Below are 24,160 nucleotides of genomic sequence, written 5' to 3' on the forward strand. Positions count from 1 at the left end.
TCTAATCGGGGGAGACAGAGGGACAACAGAAATGTACATAAGTGCTGTGGGACTGGGAAGGGAGAAGAACAAAGGGAGCAAGTCAGGGTGACACAGAAGGGAATCAGAGTAGAGGAAAGGGGGGTTTAATCAGGGAAGGCCTCTTAGAGGAGATGTGCCTTCAATAAGGCTTTGAAGGGGGTGGGGGAGTCATTGAGGGCAGGATTTGAGGAGGAGGGAGGGCATTCCAGGCCAGAGGCAGAACGGATTTGAGGAGGAGGGAGGGCATTCCAGGCCAGAGGCAGAACGTGGGCAAGGGGTCAGTGGTGAGATAGATGAGATCGAGGCACAGTGAGAAGGTTAACATTACAGAAACACAGTGTGCGGGCTGGGATGTAGTAGGAGAATAGCGAGGTGAGGTGGAGGGGCAAGGTGATTGACTGCTTTGAAGCCAATGGTGAGAAGTTTTTGTTGGATGCAGGGGTAGATGGGTTATGACTGGAGGTTCTTGAGGAGTGGGGAAACGTCCTGAATGTTTTTGCAGAAAAATGATCAGGGCAGCACAATGAAATAGGGACTGGAGTGGGGAGAGACAGGAGGCTGGGAGGTCAGCAAAGAGGCTGGTGCAGTCATCCAGATGGAATAGGATAAGTGATTGTACTAAAGTGGTAGCAATTTGGATGGAGAGGAAAGGGCAGATTTTAACGATGTTGTGAAAGTGGGACTGACAGGATTTAGTGATGAGTTGAATATGTGGGTTGAATGAAAGAGAGGAGTCAAGGATTATGCCAAGTTTATGGGCTTGTGAGACAGGAAGGGTGGTGCTGAGAAGCTGCATGGCTTAGTGGAAAGAGCCCGGGCTTGGGAGTTAGAAGTCGTGGGTTCCAATCCCGGCTCCGCCACTCATCAGCTGTGTGACTTGGGGCAAGTCACTTAACTTCTCTGTGCCGCAATTACCTCATCTGGAAAATGGGAATGAAGACTGTGAGCCCCACGTGGGACACCCTGATTACCTTGTATCAACCCCACCTCTTAGAACAGTGCTGTGCACATAGTAAGCACTTAACAAATACCATAACAATAATAATAATAATAATAAAGGCTGCCATCTAAAGTGATGGGAAAGTCAGGGGGAGAACAGGGTTTGGGTGGGAAGAAGAGAAGCAGCATGGCCTAGTGAGAAGCAGTGTGGCTTAGTGGAAGGAGCACGAGGAAAGAGTCCGGTTATAAATTCTAATCCCACCTCTGTCACCTGTCAGCTGTGTGACTTTGGACAAGGCACTCAGTGCCTCAGTTACCTCATCTGTAAAATGGGGATTAAGGCTGTGAGCTTCACGTGAGATAACCTGATTACCGTATATCTACCCCAGCGCTTAGAACAATGCTTGGCACATAGTAAGCGCTTAGCAAATGTCATTATTATTATAAGGAGTTCTGTTTTGGACATGTTAGGCTTGAGGTGATGGGAGGACATCCAAGTAGAGATGTCTTGAAGGCAGGAGGCGATGTGAGACTGCAGAGAGGGAGAGCGTACAGGGCTGGAGATGTGGATTTGGACAGATGGATTGTTGGGAGCTAACTTGAGTTGTAATGATTGTGTATTACAAATTTTTGGTTTCCTCCATTTGAAATCTAGTTATGCTCAAGCCCTCAAATAATAGTGTATATGACTCATTCCTCTCACTATCCCAGTGATTCTATGCAAATTAATGAGGTAATTTTTCAGAATTCTCTGAGCTTTTCCAAAGAAAACACTGTCTAATCCAAAAGACAATTTATCCATTATAACACTGAGTTGCTGAGCCACCATGGGAAGGAAGCACCACCACTGGAAATCTATGGGGAATCTAAATCAATGGGTATCAAGCATTAACTAGGGATTTCAAATGCTGGGATTCTTTAAAGGGTAATAATTTTTTTACTCATATCCCATAAAAATGGCCTAAAACTCTGTGAAGCTATTCCCTCATTATCTACTGAATTATGGTGGGCCTTCAAGTTAAAATATCCTCTCCAGTGTTCCCAATCTCATCAATCAGTCAGTGGTATTTATTGAGAGCTTACTGTGTGCAGAGCATGTTACTCATGGCCTAGTGGAGAGGACACAGGCTTTGGTGTCAGAAAGACCCTGGTTTTAATCCCGTCTTCATCACTTGTCTGCCATGTGACCTTAGGCAAGTCACTTCACTTCTCTGTGCCTCAGTTCCCTCATCTGAAAAATGGGGATTAAGACTGTGAGCCCCACGTGGGTCAGGGACTGTGTCCAACTTCATTTGTTTGTACCCACCCCAGCGCTTAATACAGTACCCAGCACATAGTAAGCACTTGACAAATACCACAATTATTATTATGATATTGCTAAGCACTTGGGAGAGTACAGTTCAATAGAGTTGATAGGTACGGTCTCCACACTCAAGGGTCTGCCAACCTCATCTGTATTGTTGGTGTTTGTTATGCGCTTACTATGTGCCGAGCACTGTTCTAAGCGCTGAGGTAGATACAGGGTAATCAGGTTGTCCCACGTGAGGCTCACAGTTATTCCCCATTTTACAGATGAGGTAACTGAGGCACAGAGAAGTTAAGTGACTTGCCCACAGCCACACAGCTGACAAGTGGCAGAGCCTGGATTCGAACCCCTGACCTCTGACTCCAAAGCCCAGGCTCTTTCCACTGAGCCATGCTGCTTCCCCTAAGGTAGTATTGAAGGTCCCCACTAGGGGAATCTACCCTAGGTGCGCAGCCACAAGTCCTCAGGATTCCCTGGGGTCGTTTCTTCATTCATCCATTCATTCTTTCATTCATTCAATTGTATTTAGTAATAATAATATTAATACTTGTTAGGCGCTTACGATGTGCCAAGCACTGTTCTAAGCACTAGGGTAGAAACAAGTTAATCAGGTTGGACACAGTTCCTGTTCCACATGGGGCTCACACTCTTAATCCCCATTTTACAGACAAGGTAACTGAGGCCCAGAGAATAACTTGCCCAAGGTCACGCAGCAGACATGTGGCAGAGTCGGGATTAGAACCCAGGTCCTTCTGACTCCCAGGCCGGTGCTCTATCCACTAAGCCACATTGCTTTATTGAATGCTTACTGTGTGCAGACTAACTGCACTAAGTGCTTGGGAGAGTAAACAGATACAATCCCTGCCTAAAGTGAGCTTATAGTCTAAAAGGGGAGATGGGCATTAATATAAATAAATAAATTACAGGTATGTAGATAAATGTTGTGGGGCGGAGGGGATGAATACAAGGAGAAAGTCGGTGATGCAGAAGGGAGTGGGAGAAGAGGAAAGTAGGGCTTAGTCAGGGAAGGTCTCTTGGACGAGATGGGCCTTCAATAAGGCTCTGAAGCAGAGGAGAGTAATTGTCTGTCGAATATGAGGAAGGAGGACATTCCAGGCCAAGGGCTGGACAGGAGTGAGAAGTCGGCGACGAGAAAGACGAGATCGAGGTACAGTGAGAAGATTAGCATCAGAGGAGCCAAGTGTGTGGGCTGGTTATATTTTGAGGTAAGAGATATCCTCAACTCTCCCTGGTGAACGCAGCCTAACTCCACACTTTTGCCAAACCATATGAGGCATCATGTGGGCTAGAAAGTTGGGGCCTGGTCTGGAACGGGTCCATCCCAGTTGACCACTGTAGCCTAATGTTTAGAGTTGCCCACAGCCCCTCTAGAAGTGGAATCTGGCTGTCCAGTCCATCCTGATGAAGTTTTTTTCCAGAGGATGAAAGCCAGTAGCACCAGCAGTTTTCCTGAGATCAGGCAGTGATGGCGCCAAGATTCCTGGGCACTGTTGAGGAACGCGTGAAGGAATAACACTTTGGAAGCCATGAGAGTTTGGGGGAAATAGAAGTGGTGTACGGTCCGTGTTTGGAGATTTTCTCTGAGATGTGAGATGAAAATCTGGTCATGTCCTTCATATAGAACTAATGCATTCAGTTCAGGTCCTGTGGAAGTATTTTTTCTAAAGAATGATTACACCTTTAACTGTTGCTTTATTCCAAAGTGCTTTAGGGTAATAGACAATTAAAAATTGACAATTAACCTCCATTTTGCAGATTGATCAGTGGTATTTATTAAGCAACTACTATATGCAGAGCACTATACTAAGCGCTTGGGAGAGTACAATATTCGATCCCTGCCCATAACGACCTTTCAGTCTAGAGGGGACTGAGGCACAGAGAAGTTAAATGACTTGCTCAAGGTGCTCTTTCCATTAGGCCACACTGCTTCTCTGGTAGAAAAAAGTGAGTCCAGGGAATGATTTTCTGGCTCCTTAGGAGATGGCTCTGGCCATTTTCCCAGACCAGTAGAGAAGAGACTAATGGAAACTGTCTATGAGACTGGACCTTCAGGAAGCCAGAGCAGGTGGATCAGTGTTTATGGGTAGGTGGAATCTAGCCCTTCCTGCTGATCTGTTGCTTAATTGTACTTTCGAAGCACTTAGTATAGTGCTCTACACACAGTTAGCACTCAATAAATACAAATGAATGAATGAATGAGAGAAGGTGTGGAAGAGAAAGTCCATTTTCATTTGTCCATCGTGCTTCGCAACACCAACCACTGGCAGTAACAACCACTGGGAAAAGGAGAGGGGAAATGAATTTATCTTCTTAGGGTTGACCCAGGGCCACCTTTGATTCTTAGGTCTGGAGGTTTTTTTTTAATTTTTCCCTCTAGATTTGCTGATCGCAATTACCTGTAGGTCTAGTAAAATGCCCAAATCGACCATTCAATTGTATATATTTTCATTACCCTATTTATTTTGTTAATGAGATGTACATCTCCTTGATTCTATTTATTGCTATTGTTTTAATGAGATGTTCATCCCCTTGATTCTATTGTTATTGTTTTTGTCTATCTCCCCCGATTAGACTGTAAGCCTGTTAGTGGGCAGGGACTGTCTCTATCTGTTGCCGATTTGTACATTCCAAGCGCTTAGTACAGTGCTCTGCACATAGTAAGCACTCAATAAATACTATTGAATGAATGAATGAATGAATTTTCATCATGGAAAGGATCCATTAATAATAATAATAATAATAATGTTGGTATTTGTTAAGCGCTTACTATGTGCCGAGCACTGTTCTAAGCGCTAGGGTAGATACAGGGTAATCAGGTTGTACCACGTGAGGCTCACAGTTAATCCCCATTTTACAGATGAGGTAACTGAGGCACAGAGAAGTTAAGTGACTTGCCCACAGTCACACAGCTGACAAGTGGCAGAGCCGGGAATCGAACCCATGACCTCTGACTCCGAAGCCCAGGCTCATTCCATTGAGCCACACTGCTTCCCTGCATTAGTGAGTCTATATAATTGGAGACCCCATCTAAGTGAGCAAGCACATGGGCCTGGGAGTCAGAAAGACCTGAGTTCTAATCATGCATCTGCTATGTGACCTGGGCAGGTCACTCTTCACTTTTCTGTGCCTCAGTTCCCTCATCTGTAAAATAGTAATAATAATAATGGTATTTGTTAAGTGCTTACTATGTGCCAGGAACTGTTCTAAATACTGAGGTAGATAGAAAATAATCGGGTTGGTCACAGTCTTAACCCCCATTTTACAGATGAGGGAACAGAGGCACAGAAAAGTGTAGTGAATTGCCCCAGGTCACACAGCAGACAAGTGGCAGAGGCGGGGCTAGAACCCATGACCTTCTGTCTCCCAGGCCCGGGCTGTCTCCACTCTGCCATGTTGCTTCTCTAGGGGGACTTAAAACTGTGAGCCCCATGAGGGGGACATGGACCGTGTCCAACCTGATTAGCTTCTATCTACCCCAGTACTTAGTATAGTGCCTGGCACATAGTAAGCGCTTAACAAAAACCATTTAAAAAAGAAAAAAGCGCAATTGAAAAGACCTTTGTACAGTGGATGAGCCTCTCCACAGTATGAAGATTGGGCCTTTGTCATGCTGATTCGTTTCACTGTTTGTATAACCTGTCATTCATTGTTCAGTACCCCCCTTTTGGACTCACAATCTTCCTGAAGCCTCTGCTGGAGCAGATTTCTCTCCCTGTTGTTGCTCCCCTGGCTGGTTTCTCAGGTGCTATTGTCCCCCAGTGATTTTCTACTGAGTCACACTATTGGAGAAGCAGCACGGCCTCAGTGGAAAGAGCCCCGGCCTGGGAGTCAGAGGACCTGGGTTCTATTCCCACTCCGCCACTCAACCACTGGGTGACCTTGAGCAAGTCACTTCACTTCTCTGGGCCTCAGTTCCCTCATCTGCAAAATGAGGATTCAATACCCGTACTCCTTCCTACTTTAGTCATTCATTCGTATTTATTGAGCCCTTACTGTGTGCAGAACACTTACTGAGTGCTTGGAAAATACAATACAGCGGTAAAGAGAGACAGTCCCTGCCCATAAGGGGCTCACACTCTAGGGTGGAGACAGTCATCAATAAAAGTAAACAGGCATCAATCTTCCCCCCTTTCCTTCGCTCCTCCCCCTCTCCCTTCCCCTCAGCACTGTACTCCTCCGCTCAACTGTATATATTTTCATTACCCTATTTATTTTGCTAATGAGATGTACATCTCCTTGATTCTATTTATTTGCTATTGTTTTAATGAGTTGTTCATCCCCTTGATTCTATTTACTGCTATTGTTCTTGTCTGTCCGTCTCCCCCGATTAGACTGTAAGCCCGTCAAAGGGCAGGGTCTGTCTCTATCTGTTACCGATTTGTACATTCCAAGTGCTTAGTACAGTGCTCTGCACATAGTAAGCACTCAATAAATACTATTGAATGAGTGGATGAATGAATGAATGAATAAATATAATTATTTAAGAGTATGAGCCCCATGAGGGACCCGATTATCACGTATTTACCCCAGCGTTTAGGACAGTGCTTGGCACGTAGTAAGACAAGGAATCCAATGCTTAGTACAGTGCCTGGCACATACTAAGCATTCAACAGAGAATGCTACAGAGAAGCAGCGTGGCTCAGTGGAAAGAGCCCGGGCTTGGGAGTCCGAGGTCATGGGTTCGAATTCCAGCTCTGCCATTTGTCAGCTGTGTGAATGTGGGCAAGTCACTTCACTTCTTTGTGCCTCAGTTACCTCATCTGCAAAATGGGGATGAAGACTGTGAGCCTCACGTGGGACAACCTGATGACCCTGTATCTACCCCAGTGCTTAGAACAGTGCTCTGCACATAGTAAGTGCTTCACAAATACCAGCGTTATTATTCAACAAATACCATAATATAAATACATTACTACTATTGTTATTATTGTCGTTGTTGTTTTTGTTATTTTTTAAAGCTATGTTTTGCTGGGTCATTAAAATGTTTGCCCTGCCTCCCTGTGCCCTTCTCTTGCTTCATCATAGAGCAGCTGCTCACTGCCACTCTAAAAGTTATCCTTTCAGTGGCCATCTTGTCCAGTACTAAGATAAAGCTGCCAGATCTTTCCCCTAGCTATTCCAGGGACGCAGTCCTTAAGTGCATTCGAAGGATCATTTACATGTAATGGTGGGTAGATACAGAGAAATGAATGCAATCTTCTGCCATCAGGCTGCTGAATAAATCTGATCCCTGCCAAAGGCGTGGGGCTAGGGGGGTCCCTTCCCAAACGGTTCCTAGAGCAGGGCCGTACTGGGAGCCCCATGCGGGATAGGGATTGGGTCTGGTCTAATAAACGTCTATCTATTCCATTAATTCAATTGTATTTCGACTGTGAGCCCGACGTTGGGCAGGGATTGTCCCCATCTTTTGCCGAATTGTACATTCCAAGTGCTTAGTACAGTGCTCTGCACATGGTAAGCGCTCAATAAATATGATTGAATGAATGAATGAATTTAGAGAGCTTACTGTGTGCAGAGCACTGTACTAAGCATTTGGGAGAATACAACAATAGACTCATTCCCTGCCCACAACAACTTACAGTCTGGTGAGGGGAAGAGAGACATTAATAAAAATAAAGTAAAGATGTGTACATAAGTGATGTGCTGACAACAGTGTTTGATGCATAGTAAGCACTTTATAAATGACATTAAAAAAAAAAAGGAAAAAGAACATTAGCCAGGAGCAAAGGGCTCAGACTAGAAACACCTCCTGGAGTAGAAGACTGCTAGTGGGAAGATAGATTTTTTTCTAGGAACATTAAAAAAACAGATGGACTGTGTGATTTTTTGCGTCTACCATTTTGAAGTAGAATTAGTATTTATTAAGCACAGATTGTGTATGAAGTACTGTTCGAAACGCTGAGAGAAAATACACAGGTAAGAATTGAAACGGTTCCTGGCCCTAGAAGCTACTTCCTATCAATCAGTTGTATTTATTGAGTGCTTACTGTGTGCAGAGCACTGTACTAAGTGCTTGAGAGAGTATAATACAACAGAGTTAGTAGGCAACTTCCCTGCCCACAAGGAACTTACAGCCTAGAACCTAGTTTACAGTCCATTCATTTAATTCATTGAATCATATTTATTGAACACCTACTGTATGCAAAGTACTGTACTAAGCATTTGAGAGAATACAATACAACAACAGACAATATAACAACAATCTACAGTTTAGAGTCTTCTTACCATATCTTTCTTTTAAAAAGATACTCTGAAAGTTTTTTAAGTCATGGAGAGGAAAGGCAACTAATACCTTTAAACGATACATGTTACATTCTCCAAATAATAAGCAATTCCCTTTTCAAAAAATAAGGTTGAAACAATCAATATATTCTGATGCTACTCCTCTTGGGCTGGCATTTTAGCTGAAACTTAGAAATTGAAAATTAATATATAAATATTTTAGCCCTACTCTTGCTTAAGGTGATCATTTTCCCAAGCTTGAATTGAGATGGGGTGAGGAGAGGGCATGGGTGGGGTGTGCAGGGGAGCGGGCGAGTCTTGAGGCAGCATGGCGTAGTGAATAGACCAGGGGCCTGGAAGTCAGAAGGTCATGGGTTCTAATCCTGGCTCTGCCACTTGTCTGCTGTAAGACCTTGGGCAAGTCACTTCTCTGGGCCTCAGTGACCTCATCTGCAAAATGGAAATTGAGACTGTGAGCCCCACATGAGACTGTGTCCAATCCGATTTGCTCGTATCTACTACAGTGCTTAGTACAGTACCTGGCATATAGCTCTTAACAGATATAATAATAATAATAATAATAATGATGATGAGAGAGGAGAGATAGAAGAGGAGACTCCTCTGTGTAGACTATGCACTTGGCTGGTTGCCCTTTAAGCACTTTTGATACCCCAGCCCCAAGGTACTTATGTAAATATCCTTACTCATACAATCATATTTAAGCGCTTACTGTGCGCCGAGCACTATACTAAGTGCTTATACTCTACTATTATACACCTTATACTCTACTATTTCCTTTACCTCCAGTCAGCATAGGCTAGTGGGTAGAGCCCGGACTGGGAGGTCAGAAAGACCTGGGTTCCACTTGTCTGCTGTGTAACCTTGGGCAAGTCGCTTAACTTCAAGTCACTTGAAGTGAACTTCTCAAGTCACTTGAGAATGGCATAGTGGCAGAATGGCGTAGTGGATAAAGCACAGACCTGGGAGTCAGAAAGTCAGGGGTTCTAATCTTCGTTCCACCATTTGTCTGTTATGTGACCTTGGGCAAGTCACTTCACTTCTCTGTGGCTCAGTTACCTCGTCTATAAAATGGGGATCGAGGCTGTGAGCCCCACATGGGACTGTGTCCAACCCGATTTACTTGTATCCACCCCAGTACTTAATACAGAGCCTTGCACGTAGTAAGCACTTAGCAAATACCACGCTTACTCTTACTATTCTCTGTGCCTAAATTTCCTCATCTGTAAAATAATAATATAATAAAAATGATGGCATTTGTTAAGCGCTTACTAAGTGCAAAGCACTGTTCTTAGCGCTGGGGGGGGATACAAGGTGATCAGGTTGTCCCATGTGGGGCTCACGGTCTTAATCCCCATTTTACAGATGAGGTAACTGAGGCACAGACAAGTTAAGTGACTTGCATAATGGTATTTGTTAAGCAGGATATGGGGACTGTGAGCCCCATGTGGGACAGTAACTGTGTCCAATCTGATTAACTTGTATATACCCCAGAGCTTAAAACAGTGTTGGGCATATAGTAAATGCTTAACAGGTAACTTAAAAATAACAATAATTATTATGTTAATACGTGTCTCCTCCTGTAGACTGTGAGCTCCTTATTTTTTTTAATGGCATTTATTAATTGTTTTTTATGTACCAGGCACTGTACTTAGCCCTGGGGTAGATAATTGGGATGGAAACAGCTCTTGTCCCATATAGGGCTCATAGTCTTTATCCCCATTTTACAAATGAGGTAACTGAGCCACAGAGAAGTGAAGTGACCTGTCCAAGGTCACACATCAGACAAATCGTGGTCAGGATTAGAACCTAGGTCCAGTGACTCCCAGGCCTGTGCTCTCCTTTGTTGGTAAAGATCGTGGCTAACAACTCTACCATGTGGTACTGTACTGTCCCAAGCACTTAGTACAGTGTTCTGCACCCAGAAAGTGTTCAGTAAATATGATTAGTTGATTGATTTAGAGGCCAGGGACATCTAGGGCTTTCTCTGGGCAACTCAGGACCCAGGATTAACTGCTGTGTGAGACTGTTAGATACTCAGACCAGGAAAGGGAAGGTGCGGAACTGCATTCATTTTGTCAACCAGTGTTCTGACCCATTTTACCAGTGCACGGGGAAGCAAAGATTTCTGAGAGCCAGAACGTTTTCCCTGTGTCTTATCAAAATGGTGACCTATAAATGAAAGACACTCCCTGAGGGCTTTAGAGAATAAGAAAAGCAGCAGCTAGGGAATGGGATCTGCCCCCAATGAACACCTTGTTCAGCCACAATCTGTAATGTCTGCAAAACAACATGGCCTAGTGGAAAGAGCACAGGCCTGGGAGTCCGAAGACCTGGGTTCTTAATCCCAGCTCCGCCACTTGTCTGCTATGTGACCTTGGGCAAATCTCTTCAATTTTTCTGTGCCTCGGTTCCCTCATTTGTAAAATGGGGATTAAGACTGTGAGTCCCATGTGGGATAGGGACTGTGGTCAACACTATTATCTTGTATGTACCCAAACACTTAGTACAGTGCGTGGTACATAGTAAGCACTTAACAAATGCCACAGGTATTATACCATACCCTGAAACACTAGACTGTTTGAAATGAGTCACAATTTAAACTGATCGAGGATTATTATTTCTATTATAGTCCTTTAGTCTGTAAACCTTCTGTTGGCAGTGAATCTGTCTACCAACTCCATTATATTGTACTCTCCCGAGCGCTTAGTATAGTGCTCTGCACACAGTAAGTGCTCAATAAATATTTTTGATTGATTGATTGGATACTAAACGCTGAGAATAATGCAATATAAGGTGATCTGTCAGTCCTCTAGACTGTAAGAGTAAGATCATTCATTCATTCATTCAATAGTATTTATTGAGCACTTACTATGTGCAGAGCACTGTACTAAGCGCTTGGAATGTACAAATCGGTAACAGATAGAGACAGTCCCTGCCCTATGACAGGCTTACAGTCTAATGGGGGGAGACAGACAGACAAGAACAATGGCAATAAATAGAATCAAGGGGAAGAATATCTCATTAAAACAATAGCAAATAAATAAATCACTGTGGGCAGGGAATGTGTCTACCAACCCTGTTATATTGTACTCTCTATAGTAGTATAATATAGTATAGTACAGTATAGGGGTCTGCTCACAGTAAGTACTCAATAAATAGCATTAAATCCAATTGATTGGTCATGGTTCCTCTAGACTGTAAGCTCTTTATGAGCAGGGAACATGTCTAGTAATTCTTTCATCCTACCCCAAGTGCTTTGTACAGTGGTCTGCACATAGTAGGTGCTCAATAATAACAGTAATAATAATTACAGTATTTAAGTGCTTACTGTACTAAATGATGGGGTGGATACAAGCAAATTGGATCGGAAACAGTCCCTGTCCCACGTAGGGCTCACAGTCTCAATCCCCATTTTATAGATGAGGGAACTGAGGCCCAGGGAAGTGAAGTGACTTGCCCAAGGTCACACAACAGAGATGTGGTGGAGCCAAGATTAGAACCTACGACCTTCTGACTCCCACGCCTGGGCTCTATCCACTAGACCAGGCTGCTTGATGCCACTGACCGATCGATTGATCGGTCCTAGGAAGCCACTGAAAACAACAATATGATCCACTCAGTTCTCTGCATTCTTGGAGAATCTAGCATTAAGAACAACCAGGGGTGTCCCAACAACTGACACCTACTGCATGAGCACAATCATGTCCTCTCAACGCCACATCGCATTCTTTGCAGGTAGACAGGCATTATTGAAAGAATGTTCTCTAGTCGCCCCATCACCTTCAACCTATCCTACCAACTCTGTTATATTGCCTCTTCCAAGTGCTTAGCACAGAGCTCTGCACCCAGCAGGCAGCATTGCCTAGTAGATAGAGCACGGGCTTGGGAGTCAGAAGGACCTAGGTTCTAATCCTAGCTTCACCACATGTCTGCTGTGGGACCGTGGGCAAGTCAATTCACTTCTCTGGGCCTCAGTTACCAAATGGGGATTAAGACTGTGAGCCCCATCTGGGAGAGGGGCTACGTCCAACCTGATTACCTCAGATCTACCCAGTGCTTAGTACAGTGCCTGGCACATAGTAAGTATGAGCCCCGTGTGAGACAAGGACTATGTCCAAAGTGATTACTTCAGATGTATCCAGCGCTTAGAAGTGCTTAACACATACCATAAATAAAATAAAATAAAATAAATAGCACTGATTGATAGTGAAAGCATCTATTCTGGCAGTACTGACTGTAGTGTAAAGTAGAGAATATCACAGTCACCAGCTTGATCCTCGTGGATTTTAGTCTCAGTCTCTTGGTAACTCCTCAGGACAGCCAAACATTTTTCACAGTGCCAGAGGCCACGTCTACCGATGGTACCAGATGTCTCTGTAGGATCTGCAAACACCGTATGAAGTTCTCCGTGCTGTCACCGACGCGTCTCCTGAATCTGGCATTCATACATCATCGTCCCCACTGGGCCTCACTGAGATCTGAAGCCAAACTGTCGATCTGGGAGGTGGTGGTTAGTGGGATTTTTCAGTGGTCGTGCCAGATTAATAATAGTTGTGGTATTTGTTAAGCACCCACTCAGGGTCACACCTGGAGAGTTTCCAGGACTTTCCCAGTCTCAACTACGGGAGGGAGAGTCAAGCAGAGGCCTATCCATTCCATTCCTAGCTTGACCAGTGGCTAGCAAGTGGAAGGCAATCTGCTACAAGTCAAAACTCCCCGGTGCCGGGCAGCAGCGGCATGGGAGAGAGTCAAGGGTGGAGGCTCAAGTTTACTGCATGGAAGAAGGCAGTGGTAAACCACTTCCATATTTTTACCTAGAAAATGCTATGGATCATTTCCGGAATGATTGCAGATGGAGAGCAGGGCGTTCTGGGACAGATGTATCCATGATGTCCCTATGGGTCGGAGATTACTCAACAGCATAAGACGAGACAGAATTTGTTAAGCACTTACAATATGCCAAGCAAACGGGCTGGGGGTCAGAACTCTTGACCTTCTGACACAGGCTCCGCCACTTGTCTGCTGTGTGACCTTGGACAAGTCGCTTCACTTCTCTGGGCCTCAGTGACCTCATCTGTAAAAGGGGGATTGAGACTGTGAGGCCCTTTGGGACAGGGAGTGTGTCCAACCTGATTTGCTCGTATCCACCCCAGGGCTTTGTACAGTGCTTGGCACATAGTAAGCACTCAACAAGTACTGCAATTATGATGATGATGATGAATGATGATGATGATAATGATGATGGGTCAGATGATGCAATCATGATTATGCAGGTTCATCCACTAATGAAGCTAATTGCCTTCTGCTGGTGTATATATATATATATCAATAGTAATAACAACAATAATATGATGATATTTGTTAAGTGTTTACTATACGCCAAGCACTGTACCAAGCTCTAGGGAAGATGCAAGATAATCAGGTCCCACATGGGGCTCGCAGTCTAAGTAAGAGGGAGAACAGATATTGAATCCCCATTTTGCGGATGAGGGAACTGAGGCACAGAGAAGTTAAGTGAATTCCCCAAGGTCACCCAGAAGGTAAGTGGTGGAGCTGGGATTGGAACCCAGGTCCTCTGATTCCCAGGTCCGAGCTCTTTCCACTGGGCCACGCTGTTTCCCGGAAGATTCTGCTTAGAATCTTGCCAGAAATGGAAGGCAGCAAGGGCCTGTGAGAGTTTCCACAGTCAGCTGTCTCCGTTTGCTTCTTGAAGAGCCTGATCGTGTGGCCATCTTGCAAATGCTGGGGAAGCTCTTCTGTGTTCCGCATGTTGAGTAACAGTCTGTACAGGTGACTAAGCAGCTCATCTCCTCCCTGCTCGTAGATCTCATCTGTCTGCTACCAGATCTGGGAGTTTTGCCATTTTCGAAACCCTGACTGCAGCATGACTTCATTCGGTGTTGGAACGAAAGCCAAGTCTCCACATCTTAACAGACAAGCCATTCTTCGGAGAGTGCCATCCTCAGGGTGGGGAGGTGTGGTGGTTAAGGAGATGGCGGAAAGATTTTTTTTCAATTCTATTCATTAAGCACGGACTATGTGCCAGGCTCTGTTCTAAGCACTGGGGTAGATAATGATAATAATTATTATTATTATGGTATTTGTAAAGTGCTTACTATGTGCCAGGCACTATATTAAGCGCTGGTGTGGGTTCGAGCAAATCAGGTTGGACACAGTCCCAGTCCCACGTGGGGCTCACGGTTTCAATCCCCATTTTACAGATGTCGTAACTGAGGGCCAGAGAAGTGATTTGACTTGCCCAAGGTCACACAGCAGACAAGTGACAGAGCCAGGATTACAGTACAAGGTAATCAGGTTGGACACAGTCCCTAACCCACTTGAGCTCACAGTCTTAATCCCCATTTTACCAATGAGGTAACTGAGGCACAGAAAAATGAAGTGGCTTGCCATTGTGCCATCTCTTCAAGATTCGTTCTTTCTGATAGAGGTGGGGTCATCAGGTCACTTAACTTCTCTGGGCCTCAGTTACCTCATCTGTAAAATGGGGATTAAGAGTGTGAGCCCCATGTGGGACAGGGACTGCATCCAACCTGATTAACTTGTATCTAGCCCAGAGCTTAGACCAGTGCTTGGCACAGAGTAAGCAGTTAACAAGTATTATTATTATTATTATTACTTAGCAACTGAGTGCCCAGAAGCTCCTATTTGGTTTCGGTTAGATTTTTTTCACTGTTCCTGAGATGTACACTTGAGTCATTTTTTTCCAGGACTGGCGATGGACTGTGCTGAGCCATCTACCTTCCTTTGGCCATTCCCTTAGAACAGTGGGCTTGGGGGCAGGGCGGGCAGCCGGAGGCTGAGGAGCACTCTCACCGTGCACATTCTCAGCAGCAGACACTGCTGGAAATCTACTTTTACTCCACTGTTACAGGGAACTCCCATCCCCCTTAAAACCCTTGGGGCCTTTGTGATTTATATAAACCACGTTTACATGATTCAGGGTTGGGAGTGGCACGAAGGAAGGGAAAGATCAATCAACCAATCAATCAGTCATATTTATTGAGCGCTTACTATGTGCAGAGCATTGCTTGGGAGAGTATAATACAACAGAATCGGCAGACAGGTTCCCTGCCCATAATGAGCTTAAAACCTAGAAGGGGAGGCAGACATTAATATGAATAAGTAATTTATAATTTTAGACTGTGAGCCCGTTGTTGGGCAGGGAGTGTCTCTATCTGTTGCCGAATTGTACATTCCAAGTGCTTAGTACAGTGCTCTGCACACAGTAAGCGTTCAATAAATACAAATGAATGAATGAATGAATAATATGTAATTTAAAGATATGTACCTAAGTGCTGTAGGATGGGGGAGAATAGATGACCTGAAGTGATGGGTAGGAAGTATTTTTTATGGTATTTAAGTGCTCACTATGGGCCAGGCACTGTACTCAGCACTGGGATAGCCACAGTCTTATGTGGTTAGACACAGTCCGTGACCCACATGGGCCTCACAGTCTTAATCCCCATTTTTCAGATGAGGTAACTGAAGCACAGAGAAGTGAGGTGATTTGCCCAAGGTCACACAGAAGACAAGTGACTTATGACTCCCAGGCCTGTGCTCTACCCACTAAGCATGCTGTTTCTCTTTTGGGCGGATGGCTGGTTGTTTGATGGGTTAGATGTAGACACCTTCAATGGGGTTTGATAACAGATTCCGGGATTCGCCCTTGTACTTGGATTCTCCCTGTAAAATGGGGATTAAGAGTGTGACCCCCATGCAGGACAGGGACTGCATCCAACCTGATTAACTTGTATCTACCCCAGAGCTTCACCCTTCCCTCAGCCCCACAGCAATTATATGCATATCCAAAATGTATTTATTTATACTTATGTCTATCTCCCCCTCCAGACTGTAAGCTCGTTGTGGGCAGAGAAAGAACCTGTCTACCAACTCTGTTTTATTGTACCTTCCCAGGTGCTTTCTTTGTTTCTTTATTCATATTAATGCCTGTCTCCCCTTCTAGACTGTAAACTCGTTGTGGGCACTGTAAACACTGTTATACTGTGCTCTCCCAGGTGGTCAATAGAGTGCTCCTCCCCTGATTAGACTGTGAGCCCATCATTGGGCAGGGATTGTCTCTCTCTGTTGCCGAATTGTTCATTCCAAGTGCTTAGTACAGTGCTCTGCACATAGTAAGCACTCAATAAATATAATTGAATGAATGAATAAAGAGTAAGCGTTCAGTAAGTACGACTGATTTATCGAGTGATAACCAGCCAACATCATGGCAATGTTGCTCGTGTGGCTTTTCCATCTACTTTCCTCATCCTCTTTCTTCTCCCTTCCTCTCTCCCTTCCTCCTGACTTCCCTCACTTTTCCTTCCCCCTGCTGTTTTTGTCCAGACCTTCTGTTTCTTCATCTTCAGTCCCTCCATTTCCCCTCCCGTTTTCCTCTGTCTCACCCCCAAGGGCAGCCACAATTAATGAAATAAAGGTGGTGTCAAGAGAGCAAAGACAATCAAACCTCATCCTGTAACATGAAAAACAATACAGCTGAAAAAACTGACCTTGCTAGAACTCCTTTCATTCTATAAAATACAGCTTCTTAGTCATTACTCTTTAACTGCTCTATAAGCTCTAGTGAGCAGCAAATTGTTTTGGTTTGACCTTATTAAATATTAGCAGAGCGGCATGTTCATTTAGACCTTGATTCTCCCACACTGGCCAGGTCCAGCATGCGCTTCGGCAAACCCAATCTCCTCTGTGCAAAAAGAGCCATTGTTTAGATGAATGACGGTAACATAAAGAGGTGAAGGGTCTTGAGGGCTCAGCCCCCCACTTTGCTCCTCTACTGCCAACCTACCCACTGTATCTTGATCTCATCTATCTCACCACCGACCACTCGCCCACATCCTGCCTCTGGTTTGGAACACCCTCCCTCTTCATATCTGACAGGTGATCACACTCCCCACCTTCAAAGCCTTGTTAAAAGCACATCTCCTCCAGAGGGCTTCCCCAACTAAGCCCTCATTTCCTCTTCTCCCACTTCCTTCTTTGTCGCCCTTGCACTTGCACCCTTTATTCACCCCTCCCTCAAACCCACAGCACTTATGTATATACCTGTAATTTGTTTATATTAATATTTGTTTCCCATCTTGACTGTAAGACCATTGTAGTCAAGGAACGTGTCTACCAACTCTATTGTACTGCACTCTCTCAAAGTGATTGGCACACAATAAGTGCTCAATAAATATGATTGATTGATTGATTGGGGAAATACTGGAGCAGAGATCTGATGCAATCCACCCCCCAGCCCTCCCCCTGCTACTCACGTCTGACCCCACAAGCCGCACTGAAACAGTGAGTCTCTAAATAGTCTCTTGCAAAGCAATGAAATTGGCTGTCCAACCGGCCCCTCACCTCCCACTCATTTCTCTTTTGTAAACACAATTTGGGCCCCACCTCCTTCAGTGCTTCCTTCATGATTAACACCTATCCAAGCACACATCTGTCTTTATTTTTTCCTTGTCCCATTCAGAAGCAGGGAAAGCTCAATGGGAAGTTTCCAGCCACAGTGGATGGTGGGAGGATCACCTCCATGGATCAATTCAATACCTGTTCTTCCTCCCACGCATTGTGAGCCCCATGTGGGACAGGGACGGTGTCCAATCTGATTATCTTGGGTCCCCTTTTCTTGCCCTATTCCACACCCTTCCTCTGGCCTGGAACTTCCTCCCCCTTCCTATAGACCAGACCACCACTCTCTCCACCTTCAAACCCTTATTAATGTCCCAGTGCCTCCAAGGGGCCTTGCCCTATTAACCCAACTCCCTCTCCCTTATGTATCATCTACGGACTTGGATCTGTACCCCTAAAACACCCTCAGTCCCAAAGCACTTATGAACATACCTGTGGTTTATGTATTTTTATTAATGTCTGTCTTCCCCTCTAGACTGCAAACTCTCTGTGGGCAGGGAGCATGTCTACTAACTGTGAGCGCGTGATCTAGTGGCTAGAGCACAGGCCTGGGAGTCTAAAGCAATGGGTTCTGATCCCACCACCACCACTTCTCTGCTTTGTGACCTTGGGCAAATCATTTAACTTCTCTGTGCCTCAGTTCCCTCATCTGTAAAATGGGGATTAAGACTGTGAGCCCCATGTGGGGCATTGACTGTGTCCAACCTGATTATCTTGCATCTACCCCAGTGCTTAGAACATGCCTGACACATAGTAAGTGCTTAACAAATACTATCATTATTATTATTATTATCATTATTGCTATTACTCTCCCTAGAGCTTAGTATAGTGCTTGGCACACAGTAAGTACTCAATAAATACCATTGACCGGTTCATTAAATACTATTACTTGTTCTACTCGATCTACTCAATCGCTTACTTCAGTTAAGTAGAAGCAGCGTGGCTTAATGGAAAGAGTCTGGGCATGGGAGTCAGAGGTCATTCATTCATTCATTCATTCATTCAATAGTATTTATTGAGCGCTTACTATGTACAGAGCACTGTACTAAGCGCTTGGAATGAACAAGTTGGCAACAGATACAGTCCCTGCTGTTTGAGGGGTTTACAGTCTAATCCAGGGAGACAGACAGACAAGAACAATGGCAATAAATAGAGTCAAGGGGAAGAACATCTCGTAAAAACAGTGGCAACTAAATAGAATCAAGGTGATGTACATTTCATTAACAAAATAAATAGGGTAATGAAATTATATACAGTTGAGCGGACGAGTACAGTGCTGAGGGGAAGGGAAGGGAGAGGAGCAGAGGGAAATGGGGGGAAAAGAGGGTTAAGCTGCGGAGAGGTGAAGAGGGGGCAGTAGAGGGAGTAGAGGGAGAAGGGGAGCTCAGTCTGGGAAGGCCTCTTGGAGGAGGTGAGTTTTAAGTAGGGTTTTGAAGAGGGGAAGAGAATCAGTTTGGCGGAGGTGAGGAGGGAGGGCGTTCCAGGACTGCGGGAGGACGCGGCCCAGGGGTCGACAGGATAGGCGAGACCGAGGGACGGCGAGGAGGTGGGCGGCAGAGGAGCGGAGCGTGCGGGGTGGGCGGTAGAAAGAGAGAAGGGAGGAGAAGTAGGAAGGGGCAAGGTGATGTAGAGCCTTGAAGCCTAGGGTGAGGAGTTTTTGTTTGGAGCGGAGGTTGATAGGCAACCACTGGAGTTGTTTAAGAAGGGGAGTGACATGCCCAGACCATTTCTGCAGGAAGATGAGCCGGGCAGCGGAGAGAAGAATAGACTGGAGCGGGGCCATGGGTTCTAATCCCAGTTCTGCCACTTGTCAGCTGTGTGACCTTGGGCAAGTCACTTAACTTCTCTGCGCCTCAGTTACCTCATTTGTGAAAGGGGGATAAAGACTGTGAGCCCTACGTGGGACAACCTGATTACCTTGTATCTACCCCAGCGCTTAGAACAGTGCTTGGCACATAGTAAGCACTTAACAAATACCAACATTATTATTATTATTGTCAGCTGTGTGACCTTGGGCAAGTCACGTCACTTCTCTAGGCCTCAGTCACCTCATCTGTAAAATGGGGATGAAGACTGTGAGCCCCACGTGGGACAACCTGATTACCTTGTATCTACCCCAGTGCTTAGAACAGTGCTTGGCACATGGTAAGCACTTAACAAATACCAACATTATCATTATTACTATCAAGTACAGTGCTTGCAGCATAGTAAGTGCATAACAAATACTTTTATTGTCATCATCATCTCCATCATCAAGGAAACAGTGTCTAAGGAGAGAACCAGGCAAAATGCCAAGTGGTCAAATGTGACTGCAAGACTTTGGCAGTGCTGTTATTCGAAAGGTCAGGGATAGAGTTGGGTCAGCAGTGGACCCGAGTTTAGGGATATAATTAATGCCAGGTTTAAGATGTTAACTTCTAATACGGAAGGAGGGCAGGCAAGCTAAATCTTGGCAGCTGCCCTTCTAATATTGGGGCCACGTGGATGTGAAGATCAGTGCGAATGATCAGACTTCCCAGACTAATGATCAGGCCTTCCCAGACTAAGGCCTCTCTTCCTCAACTCCCCCTCCCTTCCGCATCACCTCGCCTTGCTCCCTTTGCTCTTCTCCCACACCCCGCCCCACACCACGTATGTATATATGTCTTTATCTGTAATTCTATTTATTTCTACTGATGCCTGTTTACTTGTTTTGATGTCTGTCTCCACTGTCCTAGACTGTAAGATAGTTGTGGGAAGGGATTGTCTCAATTGTTGTATTGTACTTTCCAAGTGCTTAGTACAGTGCTGTGCACACAGTAAGCGCTCAATAAATATGAATGAATGAATGACTGTTTATTGGGATTTCACCTGGGATAAGGTTGGATTAGATTTATGGTTAAGATTAGTGTTAGGGCTATAGTTGTGATAATTGCTAAGGGTTTGGTTAGGGTTAGGATTAAGGTGAACATTAGAGTTTAGATTGGGGATTGGGTTTAGCAGTATAGCTGTTGTTCATGCAAATAATAATCACTGGGGTATTGTTTAAGTGCCTACTGTCTGCCAAGCATCATATCAAGTGCTGGGGTAGATATAAAATAATCAGATAGGACACAGTCCTTATCCCACGTGAGGCTCACAGTCTAAGGAGGGAGATCAAATATGTAATCCCCATTTTACAGAGGAGGAATTGAAGCACACAGAAAACATTTAACTTCTCTTTTTTTGAGAAGTTTCAGTGACTTGTTCAAGGTCACAAAGCAGTCAGGTGACAGATCTGGGATGAGAACCCCCATGGAGAAGCAGCGTAGCCTAGTGGAAAGAGTGTGACCTGGGAATCAGAAAACCTGGGTTCTGATTGTAGCTCTGCCAAATGTTTGCTGTATGACCTTGGTCAAATCACTTACCTTCTCTATTCCTCAGTTCTCCTGTTCTCCCTCCTACTTAGACTGTGAGCCCCAAGCAGTACAGGGACTGCGTCCAACCTAATTCACTTGTCTCTACCCTAGTGTTTGACACATAGTAAGCACTTAAAAAGCATTAAAAAAGAAAATCCCCTAACAGCACTTACAGATTGAGACACTGCTAGAGAAGCAGTGTGGCTCAGTGGAAGGAGCCTGGACTTGGGAGTCAGAAGTCATGGGTTCTAATCCTGGCTCTGCCACTTCTCAGTTGTGTGGCTTTGGGCAAGTCACTTAACTTCTCTGTGCCTCAGTTACCTCATCTGTAAAATGGAGACTAAGACTGTGAGCCCCACTGGGACAACCTGATCACCTTGTATCCCCCCTAGTGCTTAGATAGTAAGTGCTTAACAAATACCGTCGTCATTATTATTCTTACCTTTGTGCTGACAGATCCTTTCAGATCATCTCCCTGTGAGTGGCAATATGCTCTTCAAAATAACCATAATAATACTAATAATTGTGGTATTCGTTAAGCACTCATTATGTAGTAAGTGTTGTACTGAGTAAGTCCTGGGATAGATACAAGATGATCCATTCAGACACAATCCTTGTCCCACAACAGGATTTGCAGTCTAATTCTTCCCCAAGCAGTGGAAACTCAGAGGGACAGTCAATGATTTTTTTATGCATTTCATTTTGCTTTTTATAGTTAATTGTCGGTTATCTTCTCCTTTGGGAAAAGTTCTGGAAAGAGACCTTGTGGAAAAAATTTCCAAGAATTTGTTTTTTGAAAGGGCGGAAGCTTTTTTAAAAAATCAATGTATGAGAGGCCCAGGTATAATGTATACCACAAAAAAAAAATAAATAAAAATCCCCAAACAGAAACCTTGCATAGCTATTCACTATTCAATCAGTGATGTTTGTCAAGTGAATAATAATATTTTTTAAGCACTTACTACATGCCAGGTACTGTCCTAAGTGCTGGGGTGGATACAAGCTAATTGGACGGGACACAGTCCCTGTCCCACTCACTGTCTGAATCCCCATTTTCCAATTGATGTAACTGAGGCATGGAGAAGTGAAGTGGCTTGCCCAAGGTCACAGAGCAGCCAACTGGCAAAGCTGGGATTAGAACCCATGACCTTCTGATTCCCAGGCTCATGCTCTACCCATTACACCATGCTGCTTCTCTATACCACTCTGCCTACTATGTGCAGAGCAGTGTACTTGGGAGAGAACAACAGAAGGAAAAAAGTAGTCCCTGCCCTGGAGGAGCTTGCAATCTGAAATACTATCTGAGGCCAGCTGAAAAAGTACAGTAGGAGAATGGGGAATGTTGTTTGGAAAAATGGTGAGTCTACAAGGAAAAGGAAAGCCATCAAAGAGTGGAAAAAATCAGGAGCAAGCAGGAAATCAGAAAGTCCATAAAGGAGTTTGAGGAGTTTGTCCAAACTAACAATAAAAGTTTTCTTCAAAAATGTCCAAAGCGGAAAACTGTCTGGTGAATCAGTGACATCACTTGTTGATCATGGTATAGAAGGCACATTGAGGGATAGAGAGGAGACAATTAACAATTATGGTATTTGTTAAGCAGTATGTGCCACGCACTGTACTAAGCGCTGAAATGAAGCCAACGAGGATGGGGTTTGAACCCACAGGTGCAGAAAACAGTGGATTAGTAGGCCAGCACCTTAACTACTTGGCCACCTCGTTGAAAGATTAATGCAATCTTTAGGTGTTTTCTATAGTATTTCTTAAGCATTTACTATGTGCCAGGGACTATACTAAGCTCTAAGTGCTGGGGTAGAGCCAAGCAAATCAGGTTGGACCCAGTACCTGTGCCACATGGGGCTCACAGCCTTAACCCCCATTTTACAGATGAGGGAACTGAGGCACAGAGGAGTGAAGTAACCTGCCCAAGGTCACTCAGCAGACAAGTATCAGAGCAGGATTAGAACCCAGGCCAGTCACTCTATCATATTTACTGAGTGCTTACTGTGTGCAGAGCACCATACTAAGCGCTTGGGAGAGTACAACAATAAACAGACACATTTTCTACACACAATGAACTTACGACCTAAAGGTCCTTCTGACTCCCAGGCCCTTGCTCTATCTAATAGGCCACCACGCTGCATCTCATGAAGTTCTGTCTTCACTGATGATGTTAGAGCAATTCTCACCCTTAAATTGTTTGGTTTTGGTTTTTTTTAGCAAACAGGTGAGAGGAAGTGGATCATCAAATTGATAATAACAATAATTATGGAATTTGTAAAGTGCATACTATGTGTCAGGCACTGTCGTAAACACTGGGGTGGATACAAGCAAATCAGGTTAGATACAGTCCCTGTCCCACATAGGGCTCACAGCCTTAGTCTCCATTTTACAGATGAGGTAACTGAGGCACAGAGGAGAGAAGTGACTTGCCCAAGGTCACACAGCAGACAAGTGGTGGATCTGCAATTAGAACCCATGACCTTCTGACTCCCAGGCCCGTGCTCTATCCACTATGTCATGCTGCTTCTCCTAAACGAATCACCAAGAATGGATGGTTTTTATATGAATGTTTTGAAGGAATCTGGAGGGGAATTAGTGGAATTCTTGGCAAGAGGGGATAACTATCTTTGCAAATGGACTGGTGAATTGCCAACTCATCTCTCATCTATAAGAAGGGTTTCCAACAGAGATGCTGGGAATCCTAAGCTGGTGAGACTTCCTTCCATACTCGGAAAACTGGTAAATTTAGAAATGAGTTTGGGATCAATGCATACTTAGAAAGACACTACTTGTGGGGAAAGACAATCTGGTTTGC

General features: G+C 44.6%; 1 protein-coding gene and 1 non-coding gene across 2 annotated transcripts in view; both read left to right on the forward strand.

Moving 5' to 3' along the window:
* FBXO36 (F-box protein 36) overlaps window positions 1-24,160 on the forward strand; it is a 96,794-nt gene that overhangs the window by 33,203 nt on the left and 39,431 nt on the right. The window lies entirely within an intron of this gene.
* On the forward strand, window positions 13,100-13,237 carry LOC114815566. Its single transcript, XR_003763359.1, has one exon. It is a non-coding gene; the product is annotated as a small nucleolar RNA SNORA7 (small nucleolar RNA).

Source organism: Ornithorhynchus anatinus, chromosome 1 (genome assembly GCF_004115215.2).
Source record: "Ornithorhynchus anatinus isolate Pmale09 chromosome 1, mOrnAna1.pri.v4, whole genome shotgun sequence".
Taxonomy (NCBI): Eukaryota; Metazoa; Chordata; class Mammalia; order Monotremata; family Ornithorhynchidae; genus Ornithorhynchus; species Ornithorhynchus anatinus.